Genomic DNA, 12,869 nt, shown 5'->3' with positions numbered 1-12,869 from the left:
TGTTTCAATCAGGAGAGAATTCATTTAGTTTGAACATTTATTGACACATGCCATATGATAAGGTGCATGAACACCTGAAATCACAGCTGACTGCAGGAGAGAGGAGAACCATTTTATAGTTTGGCTGCAGCACGTTGATTGGCTGCTGGAGAATGAGGTGAAATGTAATAAAGAGAACGCCTGTGATGAGCTGATTATATGCAGCTGCGGAGTGAATGTATATACACCCAGTCTTCCTGAAAGAACTTGCGCTGAGCTTCATTTCAATCTTGAAAAAAAAGATAAATAACACACATTTAAAATGCCCCACAAATATTAAATAAACACATTAGCCATATTACCATGGGAAATGGGGACATGCAAATAAATGCTGCCATCACATCGAAGTTAGAGGCCTTTGCATGTTTAAAACCAGTGGCAGATATGTAACATCTGTAAAGTTTTTGTAAAACTACAGAAACAAACTCTCAATGGCCACCAATCTGCAGATCACACACATCAATTTGACAAAAGAAGTAACAAAGATGTTTACACTGCCGACAGTCATTAGTTCAAACAGTATGAACCCATTTAACGCAGAATGCTTGCTCATTCATTTGTTTCCCCCGACCACGATGGTTGCCATCGTATGGTCAGATCCTGGGGTGGACCGGTCACTGATGAAGGCGATATTCATGTCCTTTTGAAGCACATTGAATAATAGGTTAGCGCATAAGAGATAATGAATTAGGTAACTGCATACTTTTTAAACTGTCACTCTTAGCTAATTCAGAGCCATTATTACCAGCTGCTAAAGCAACGGTATTGTTTTCACCTATTGAGTCTGCATGTGTGTGTCGTCATGGCAATGTGGTCCTGAAGACACACAGAGGTGGTTTTGAGTACTTTGCCTAGTGTTTAAATGCATGTGGACAAATGTTGTCATTCACAACCGTGCAAGTTTTAGTGTACCTTCTCATCTGTTTTGCAGGTTCCATACAATATTTGAACTGCGTAAGTGAAGAGCAGAAGCCACTTCTCTTCTCTTTTAATTACTTTGCTAAACTCCTTGTAAAGGTCCTCTTCCTTTTCTCCAAGGTACACGACAAGGCAGCGGATGGCTATAGTTCTCTGCGTACTTCAATTGTATTGTGCTATTTTTGAAAAAGGGAAAAAAGAGAAATGACCTAAATGAATATATTCTGAATGGGTGACTGCCAACAACTTGCATTTCAATGACAACTCTAAATAACGATCCTACCTCAAGAAGCATGTCCTTGATCTGCTTCACGAGATTCATTTTTAATAAAAAGCGATATCACTATAGTAACCAAAGTATTTTTACTCTCACAGTAGCCTCTACTACTTTGTATCCTCTCACAGAACTATTCAGTTCAAAGGCTGCTAATTTTGGGCAAACAGCAATTTGCCTATACAGTGCAACTACAAGGCTATCTACTGTATTTGAATGACAAAAGAAGACACTCACCTTAAAATGTCTTTTGTATATTTCTATTTGTCTTAACTGTCGGAACTTGTCCAGGCATATTAAGTGGGAGTGGACTTGAAATCCTTAACTCAAGGTGTAAAACAATTAAGTTATCAAGCCAATTGCATTACTAACTACAACTTGAATTTTGTTTTAAGTCAATTAATGCAGAAATCAGAGTTCAAATTACACACAATATTAAGTTGATGTAATTACCAACATTATTACGTCAACACAACTTATAAACTAATGTTTGCAACTTCAAATGTTTATCTAAATCAATTAACTCACATTTTTATCTTGCAACCATGCATTTAATTAAGTGGAGGTGAAAGGTCGCCTGAATTCGTTTTTAGAGTGTTGCTTTTGTGTCGATCACTGAAAGCTCTGAAACTTATGAAAGCCTTGTCACTTTGCATTTGGAACTCACGAACAAGAGAACAAAAGAGAGTCCCTGTTTTGTCAACAATCATATTTATTGCGAAGAAACATTTGACATAAGTGGGGTGCATGCAACTCATTATCTGGCTTTTATTAGCTTTATTTTTTGCAGGTTGCTTGATCTTTAGTGTTATATCATCATGAAAGGAATATAAAAACTGACGCAACTCCTGGCCAAACAAAATAACGGCAAATTATTTTTTCGAAAATCACATTAGCCAAAAACATGTTAGTACATGTTAGTCAGTATGAATATACTGATTGTGCTGAAACAGAAAACCTTTGAAAAAGAAAAGTTTGGTCAGTGTCAACTCTCTCCAGTTCAACATTTTTGCTGCATGGCTAAACCTTTTTTCCTCCAAGCAACCCAGTTATGTCTCCCCACTCTCACACTGTGAACTGCATGCTCTATCACCGAGTGGAATGAGTTCCTGTGCTGGCAGCTTCTCATTACTACTTTGACAGCAGAGCAAGCCATCGCACACAGACATCCACATACGTACATTCACTTGGACACACACAAAGTCAGATGACATTCTTTTTTTTGCTAAGTCAGAATAGCCTATAGCTTTACTTCTTAAGGGACAACCATGCACATCATCAGCATTATCTTCCCCCAATGTAATTAAAGGTCCCCTATAATACTGTTTTTCATCAATATATTATGGGTCTCAGATATATACAAAACATGTCTCTGAAGTGTTTGGCTGAAATACCAAACAGATCATTGTAGCATCCCATAATCCCCTCTGTTTCAGCCCTGTTTCAAAAGTGCTGATTCTGTGTCTGTTACTTTAGATGAAAATAAGGAGCCGCACCCCTCTGTGAGATATTTGGTTAAAAAGAACACAATGGTGCTCTAGGAGGAGATTCAGGTGATAAGGTGGGCGGGTGTTACCTTGGTTGGTTATTGGCTAATGGTTACACAACCCCAAAAAACATAATGACATCATAAAGTCACAAGATCTGATCAACTCATTTTCAGACAGGTTTTTATATAAATGGATCAGGACAAAAAGTGAGTGAATCTCTTTACACAGAGGGGACACATGTTTATGTATAAAAGACATGAAAAAAAGTGGATTTTGCATAATAGGTGACCTTTAAATTAAAAAAGAAGTTAAGGTGCAGAGTGGAGAAAAGTTGTTCAATAAATGCCAAGCATATATTGAAGTTATACAGAAAACAAAATACATTGGTTTGGTTTTTCTTCTTAGATAACATGTAGTGCTGTTTCAGATTATTAACTCAAGTTATAACTTAGACTCACTATCTGTGTACTCTGTCACTGGCTGATAAGTTAGGCAAAGAAATAGAAATATTCCTTGTCTTATCATGATGCATTTTAATTTCAAATATCCTTTGTTTGTTCCTTTATGTGCAATTTGTGAAAGACAGAGATGCCATAAACATTGCCTGTTGACAAGACAATACATTGTCAAATATCCTGTTGACAGCATACCGGTAAGACAAAATGGCACAAGACATGATGGCCTTTTATGACTTTGGCAAATGAGAGATGGAAAGATGGACTAAAACTTGATGAAAAAAATGCCAACCTGACGTATTTTGTTATGGTTAAAAACAACATATTCAGTTTTGTACTGAGGATAAATTGCTTGAAAACTTTAGAGGAGCATCTGTTGCTCATTTGGCAGTATAACCTTCAGAATTTGATTTCCCTATGTTAAGCCTTATCTGCATTGGTTTTCACAAGGTCCCTTCAAACTTTCAATGAATGTTTCATGTTTTTATTTCCCATGCATAACACTAACATGACATAACATAACATGCATAACATAATCTGCTGAGTTCAGTGCCTCATCCTCACAGAAGACCCTGTATTCAAAAAAAGTATGTTGCTGTGATGGTGGACGGATCTGCACTTTTACTTTGAGGTTATGTGCTGTCCACATCACAAGGATGTGGTCTGCGCAATTTTCTGTGATGGCTATTTTGAAGAAATTTGACCATGGATTAGAGGGGAACCCATAGAATGTGGCTCCTTTCATTGTGCTGTAAGTCCAAGAAAGAAATAAACAGATGGAGTTCAAACAAGATCGAAGTTAATTGTGTGAAATAAAGTATTTTCAGCCAGAAAAAGGCATCCAACCGGTTAGGAACCGTGACTCACTGATATGAGGACTCAATTGCACAACCCGGAGATGAAAAGGTTTGAAGAAAAATAAACTTTAATGGATCAAAAACAAAGAAACACTCTTTACAGAGGGAGTGACAAAAACGGTCACAAAACAAAACGCTCTCATGGAGGATATCACAAAAGGTACTTGGTCTCTCTATGGCTGCTTGGATCTGACTTCTTGGCATGACGAACAAGACGAACTGACAACAGACAACAGACAAGGGGAGACAGGACAATATACAAGAGGTAAGTGGGAACAGGTGGAAACAATCAGGGGCGGGGCAGACGCTGACGATGGCGGGAAACAAGAACCAAGGAAGTAAAGGCACCTGGAATGAGACAAGGTGTACACAATAAAACAGGAAGTGAAACAAACAAAAACAAACATGAACGTGACAAATACATAACAAACTAACATAATTGACGGGACACAACACAACCTGTAATGAAATGAGATAAAGGATGTAATTAATGGTATGTCTATGGCTGTTCCCATAACTTTAAATGAAGTCTAACGTATAGCATATGCATATCATTTCCTAACATACTCATTGCTGGATCGTTTTGTCTCACTCAAATGATAATATTCTGTAAACCAGACATGTCACACCTTGCCGCTCTACCAGTCTATGGGTCCAAACACAGAGGGTATGAGCTGCAGGCTTAAGTTAGCTATGTTTCTGAGGTGGACTGTAAAATATTTGATGGGGAAACCAGAGTGGGGCTCTGGGAGGTTGGGCATGTGCTTTAGCAGAAGTCTAATGTGGAGCTTTATTGAGACAAAACACTAGCCAGAAGCACTAGTGGACCATTTCCTCCAGGTTGCTGTGCATGTGAGGAAATATGAGCTTTGGTTTATTGAATGTCACTTTTAAAGGAATGTGCTTCACACACTTGATGAATGAGAAGACCGGAGATCAGTTCTTAATCAAGCTAAAGAGTATTTCCATAGCACTGTATTAAAGCTCACTTTCATAAAGTGTGTCTGTCTGTGCACTGTGTGTTTGAAATAAACTTACTTTGTGTGATCCTTTCCAAAAGGATATTAGATATTAGGGTGGTTTTTATTGGGTTAAAACAAATTCTGGGGGCACTAGCTCTCTGTCATCTTCTGGTTAATCATGATGCATAGGATATTTGATAGGTTTCTGTTTAGTGTTACCACTGCTTCCTGACTCCAGTATATGCAACAATAAATCTTCCATGTAAAAAAAAAAAAAAAAAAAAAAAAAAAATCGAAATTCCTGGTGATACCCTAGCCTACTCTGGACCCTAAAATCAAGGCCCACAGACTCATTATAAATCAAACAATAATATGCATAATGTAAAATTAGCTGATGGATTGATAAAAGGCAGTCTCTAGTCTACCATGGTGGTTTCTAGTGAGTTAGCACAGATGATGATGATCATGATGATGATAATGATGATGATAAATGAACAATAAATACACAAGAGAACAGTCAACTTACATTAACAGTATTTGTAATGTCCAATATATTTTATTTTGCTTGCAAATACTTTTGAAAACAGGACAAATCATTTGATTACGTACACCTGTTTAATTGCTCTGTAATCCAAATATCTAATCAGTCAAGTGGCAGCAACAAAATGCATTGGTAGACTTGCTGGAGACGAGTTTACAGCAAGCTTAAGAATAAAAAAAGTAGCAATTCTCTGGCGAAAATGCCTTGTGGATGGCAGAGTTCAGAGGAGTAAGGCCATACTGGTTTTCTTTCCAAGTGCCTGCAGGTGTGATCCTTCCAGATCTGCCATAGTAGGTCAAATCTCTCTGTGACGCCAGCCTGAAAAGTATTAAAAGTATTTTCTGTCTGAGCTAGGAAAAAACAGCAGATCTGCTTCCTCTGCTCTCACAGCTGTTCATTCATAGCTCTCTTTGAATTATAATCCCACACTCTCACTAGAAGACAAAAGAAAGCAATGGTATTAAATTGCAAAAACTGTATAAGGTTAAAAAAGAAAAACCTGCAAAAAAGTGGGGCAAAGCATAATTCTGTGAGGACTGCTCTTCCTCGACAGTTAGTGCTGAGGTACCCTTGAGGAAAACTGTTATTTTGCTCAGAAAGTCCCAGGTGTGAATCTGTGACTATACAAAGCAGTGCTCTGCTGACAAAGACCCAGTCTGCTGTGCAAATGCTCGTGTGGATTATGATGGAGAAAAAAACAGTAGGACTAACCACAACAGTATTTTGTTTCTCGTGCCTTCTCTGACGACAAAGCCAGTCATTTGCCTGTTAGTCTTTTGTTTTTCTTGAACATATTGTATGCAGACGAGCCAAACCCATCCATCTACTCTCAGTACAGGACGAATCCACTTTAAACCGTTTAATGCTGCTGCAAAACGGCTATGGGCTACGCAGCCTGTATTTATTGGCACTTTTGTTTTTTGTACCTTTCATAATTCATGATTTTAATTTGGTCAAACCTGGAAAAACTACAACAAAAGGTTTTGAGGGCAAGTGGGGACAGTTCAGCACAAATTGGATCAAGATGAATGAAAAATAATGAACAAAGGGAGAACATCCAATGGTGATTTTCTTTTTGTTTCTTTAACCTCTACTCAGGCTAGAAGCATATACAGCAGTAACATTTAAAGTCTCTACAGGGTACAAGACTGAGATCACTAGGGCACATGATGCTGAATAACCAACCTGACATTACTGTTTTTTATTCCTGTGACTTTTATTTCTCTTGTCCTTGTTATGAACAAAAACAAAAGCCTAATTAGATGGAGCAACTAGGGTTAAATAAACAGCTTCAGGCAATTACAAGTTTTAGAAAAATCTATAAAACTGGTATTTTTTCCCTCAAGCCATGCAGAAAAAAAGCTCTGAAGTGCATAAAAATGAGAATATATTAAGCATGTCCGCAAAAGGATATCTCTTGCTTGAAAATGCAGCTATGTGATTTGGAAATGTACCTTGGGTATCTCTGCTATCTACTATCTAAATTGATTCAGTTTTTCCAAACCCAAAAATGTGTATTCACAGCAAACAGAATATATATATATATATATATATATATAACATTATTTTTCCTTCAAATGTCATTGCTTCTGCAGAGGATCAGATGTGCCTCCGGCTCTTGCCCAGTTAACTGCAGTCTGGCTTATAACAATGACACCCACTTCAGAAAAGCACAATCTTTTGGGCTGTCCTCTGTGAATGCTTTCTAATTGATACTCTATCAATCACACAGTCCTGCACGTCGTTCTCCTGCAGGACGACATTCCTCAGACATTGTAGGGAGTCTGAGCAATTCTGATGGAGATCACTTTCTCTCTCCAGGAATGCATTCTGTTGTTCAGGAAAGGAATGCTCAGCATTGAGAGGGATGCCCTGGAATTCCCAAAACAATTAAATTGCTCAAGCAAACATTTCTTTGAGGAAAGAGAAAAAAAAAATCGTAATCCCATTACTTCACACTCCACAATGCTGTCTCTTGAGAAAGTTTAGAAACTCGACTTGGTCCGTCATTTTTTGAGCACACCATAGCAGTAAGCCTTGGCATTGAAGTGAACAATCACTTGCAGGGTCAGAGTAACCTGGGAAAATTCCTTCTTCTCTTCAGAAAAGCCTCACAAAACTCTTTACTAAGCTCTGTAACGACTGCAAAACCTGACCAGACTGGTAGATCAAAATCAACCTGTCTAACAAAGGAAGCATGGAAAAGCATCATACGGAGTGACAGTTTAAACTGAAATAATATCTAACCGTGGAAACAATTTCTCTCAGTTTTCGTTTTGTTCCACAGGAAACATAACTTATCCACACCCTCCTATCATCAATACATTATACTCCCATGTCATGTATAGCAAGGGAAGTCATCTATCACAATTTCACATTTTTTTCCTAACTTGTAAATCAACAAAGAGACAAAATATTATCATTACGAAAACCAAATAAAGATTGGTAGCAAGGGGTCGTTGACCCTGCTTGAGTTGACTGGAAATAAACTAAATGATGCATGTCCATGTATAGTTAACCTCTTTAACTCATGTTAGTATGGGGAAGCAGATCTCATACACACAGTGCTTTCACAAACTAGAGTTGGCCATGGTTATTCTGAGCAAAGCTTATCAAGTGATGTTCCAAACACACAGTTTCTTTAAAACGACATCAGCAGGATTTTAATTATGTGTTTATGCATTAAAAAAAGGGTTTGCAGAGAATGTTGTTTTGCCAGTTATGCATTTGGGGGTTAGTCATCAGCACTCTAGACTGCCAGCTTTACCAACAATTTTTCCAATGGTCACATGATCCATATGGTCACGCTCATGAGCAAACATTTACCTAACAAGAAACAGGACTGAATTAGAAATGGTAAACAGCTCCTTTTGGGGATGCAAATATAAAACAGTCTTCTGAATGACGTGCATAAACCAGTTCAAAACATAGAACTGAGTAATTCAACTTTTTCCTATCCGTAACTCTTAATAAGAAAACATTTGTCAACCGGAGCGTGATGTTGTACAAAGACTTTTTTTTTTACAGAATTACAGTTCAGGAAACAGGGTTGCCTCATTGCAGCGTTTTTAAGAATTTGTGGTTGTTCGCTTTGAGCGTGACTTCAAATGCATACAGGAATGATTCAACAAACTACCTTTGAAGGTTTCTTTGTACCCACAGTTTTTTATTTGCCATGGTCGATTTTATTATTTTTGTGATGAAATTGGCTGTTTGTTATTCCTGCACAATTAAATATGAAACCTACATTGAGTCAAAACTCTTGAGGTTCCACAGACTTCAACAGCTAAGTAATCATTCAGCTAAAACCCCAAAGGGGATATAGGTTAAGATGTCAAGTGTATCTGGCCATTTGACTGAGGAAGTGTGCGCTGGAAATATGCATCGATGTAGACAACTAAGTAAAGGCAATCCCTCGCCATCTCCCAAAGGGATGATGGAAAGCAACGGAAGCTATTTAAAATCTGTCCGCAAGGAGAAATATATCAATCCTCAGGGTGTTCCAGACTCAGCCTGGTTTTACTCTAGGTTTGCGACACTTACAGAAGTCTGCTCATGTTATGCCTGTCATTTATTAAGTCAGACACATTCAAGTGTCGGCAATTTATCCTGATGATAAAGTTTCATTTTGAGAGAAAAAAAATACAGTGAAATATAAACATGAACTAAAAGATAAATTAGCTACTTATTTGAAGAAGACAAAAACATTGTTTTAATTGGTTCCCTTGTCCTCTTAAGTGATTAATATAAGTGTTTCATAAATACCATAATAACAAACACCTCTCTAGGGCTTTAATGTATCTGCTGTGTTTTTCCTTGGGGCAAAGCCTTCAAAATAAAATGATTGATATTCTGGGTTAGATAGGTTCAGCTGCTAAATGTAGGAATTCTACCTCATATTTATACTGTGAGAATCTCAGGAATATAGCAACATCAAAGGGGAAATATCACACAGCTGTGGCCATGTACATCCATCTTCTGAAGTCTAGACAGCTGGTCAGTGTTGATCTATGAGTTTAAATCACCCAGTGGAAACGGCTATAGCATGCAACATGTCCTGTTGTGTAAAATAAGCCTCTTTGGAAACATAATAAATGCTTGTCAGGAGTTTAGGAACAAAGCTAAATAGTCAAGTCATAGAAATCCATTGTGCACTTGAGAAGAGGGATGGGTTAAAAGGTGAGTGGGAGTAAATCTCATATGGTCCATGGGAAGATCAGCATGTCATGTTTCCCTTTTAGTCATCCACACATGTTTGAGACGAGAGCTGCTATGATACTGTCAAAGCCATGTGTGCGTTGGTTAGCACAAACACTATAATCACAAGCACTGTATAAACCAGCTGCTGAGCCCACAACTAAAAATACACTGGCAAGGTTTCACATCAGAAATTAAACATAAATATACTACTATAATCATTTTAATAGTGAAACAGATTATTTTATAACATCCGATATAATGAATAACCACATCCCGGTTTTATCCTTTGATGATTTGTTGAGGTTTTTAACTCAAATCCTCTTCCTGAAGCACAGGGAGTCATTTGGTTCTCTGACTCATCGGTTCAGGAACCTAGAGCCAACGCCTGAAGCCAAATAATTAACAACTGCCGAGGCTGTCGTGAGAGATATAGCAGTTGTATGATCAAAGAAGGGTGGGAGAAGCTCAGGATGCAAGATGGCAGACAGCATATGGCTTCTGCATGTCAGTAGGATATTAGACCAGTTACCAGTAGCGAGTCAAAATTCTTTCAAGATTGAAACCCTCCAAGAATATTTTTTTAATTCAACTAAATCACAGGAAGCATAACTGGACACTCAACAATGTTTAATTGAGTTTGAAGCTCAGTCTCTTCATAACTTGTCTGCACACTACTTCCCCCGCAGTTGAACAGCATGAAAGTCACACAGGAAATTTTAAATTATTCATTGGTAAGAAAGTTAGTGAAGGTAGAGATAAAAAATAGAAGAAATGGATCAGATCAAGCAAATTAGAATAGTAGGTGCACTTCTTTCTAAGGATCCTACAATCCCCCCAAAAAACCTCTGTTCTGTCCAGATATTTAAAAAACTATAAATAAATGACGTGACAATTCTTCCCTTAACCATTTACTCACGTTGAGGCTCCTGGTCAGGGTTGTGGAGGCAACATCCTCTTATAGATGTGATCTCTTCAGCTCAGTTTCCCGTCCTTTTCAGTCTACTCAGCTCTAGTCAAAACACCTTCCAGGAAAAGGAGACCTTCAAGGCTCCATACCAGGTGCTTGAAGGTGATACACCTCAGGCCCAGTGCGATGTGTTGGCAAAGTCTGCTGTTAAAACAGAGACTGACTTAAACAGGTATTTCTGTCATTTTTAACTGCAAAGCAAATGTAAAAAAAAGTTTTTAAAAAGAAATGGGAGCTATCAATTATTTATAAAGAAACAATATTTTATGATTGGTGACACTGAACATGAATCTCAAAGTGAAATGTTAATTATCATGGAAATAGGATACATCTCAAAATGATTTTGAAGAAAACACTCTCTCTCTCTTTCAATATTTTTCTGTGACCTCTGTTTCTGTCAGGTTGGGGAGTATAGGACCCAAGTGCAGTTAAAAATACAAAAAAGGTTTGGTAACAAAAAACAAGCTTTATTTAAAAAAAAAACCCGAAGACAGGAAAAACAAGAAACTAATTAACATAAACAAAACCGGGGAGCAGACGGGAACAGGCAGGAGACATGGACGAGACATGGACAAGCATAGACGAGCGTGGAACAGAAACTGGAACAGAACATGGACATGGACATGAAACGACGGGCAGGTATCACAGACATTAAGAGACGACGACCTGACATGGAGCACAGGGGAAGACTAAATACACAGAAGGGTAATCACAGGACAAGAGACAGCTGGGCAGGGGAGGCAGAAACACAGGGACAACAGGTGAACACAATCAGACAATCAGACACACCAGGGAAGCTAAAGACAGGAAGGCAGGAAGCAAGATCAGACAAGACACAAGGAGGAAAACATTTCAAAAATAAAAAGGTGAAAAATGAAAACAAAATAAATCCAAAACCAAGACAGTTTGATCAATAGGTTGATTAATTATTAAACATCATTCTCTCACAGTAGAGCCTCTGACAGATATATAAGTGAAGTAGCTCTTATCACATCTGTTGACTGATTTACAAGAAAACCCTTTTAAATCTCCCCATTTAGCTGCTTGCGCTGTCCCGCGCCATTCTACAGTCTTATATCTGGATTCCAACCCTTACCCTTAAGGTAAGGGTAAGGGTTGGAATCCAGATATAAGACTGTAGAATGGTATAGAAGTATACAATCAAAAAACAGCTGCGGGTAAAATTGACCCATTGGCGGTTCTAGTGTTAAGGGCCTTAACACTAGAACCGCCAATGGGTCAATTTTACCTGCAGCTGTTTTTTGATTGTATGTAACTTTTTTTCAATCAAATATTAAAGTCTCCCAGTCTGTGACTTTTCCTGAAAGTGTGTTATGTAGCACCCTCTGTTGTTAACAATTGTCAATATGAAGTCAGATTGAAAATATCGGCCAGAAAATGTCCATGTACACCGCTAGCGGGTCATATTTACCTCATAGAAAATGCAACGTAAACATGACGTGTTTCTATAGCAACACCTTTTGTCTACTGCGGTTCCTGATAGATAGAAAGATAGATGGATAGATAGATAGATAGATAGATAGATAGAGAGATAGATAGATAGATAGATAAAGAGATAGATAGACAGATAGACAGATAGATAGAGAGAGAGATAAATACATAGAGAGAAAGATAGATAGAGAGATAGACAGATAGATAGATCGATAGATAGTTAGAGATAGAGAGATTTGTACCTAAACAAAACACGTCTAACACCAAGCATTTAAATCAGCACTGGTAGCGAGATTTTATACTTCATGCTATCTGCACAAACTATATCATATGAAAAGCTGAGAGTCCACAGATTATATTGGTATAAGTTTCATCCATGTGCGATCAAAACTCACTGTTCTACATGATAAATAAAAGAACATTGTACCTTGAAAATCAATAGCGGGTAAATTTGACCCGTTGGCGGTTCTTAATGAAGGCAGGATTCAACTACTCTACATGACATATTGGGAAAGGTAACCATTATGCTGAGATTTAAAGGCCTTTGGGTTCTACTTTAAAGACCACCAGGCAGCTGGATGACAGATGAATGATGGAGAGACTGCAAAAGTTGTATTTTAGACATACACCGTCGAAATGGAGGATCAACTAAATTCAAGACAAAAAACGAATTCATTTAAAGGGCACATGATGTTATCACGGCCCACACGACTT

Source organism: Pseudochaenichthys georgianus, chromosome 13 (assembly GCF_902827115.2).
Source record: "Pseudochaenichthys georgianus chromosome 13, fPseGeo1.2, whole genome shotgun sequence".
Lineage (NCBI taxonomy): Eukaryota > Metazoa > Chordata > Actinopteri > Perciformes > Channichthyidae > Pseudochaenichthys > Pseudochaenichthys georgianus.
The sequence above is the reverse complement of the archived record's forward strand: the minus strand, read 5'-3'. Positions refer to the sequence as shown.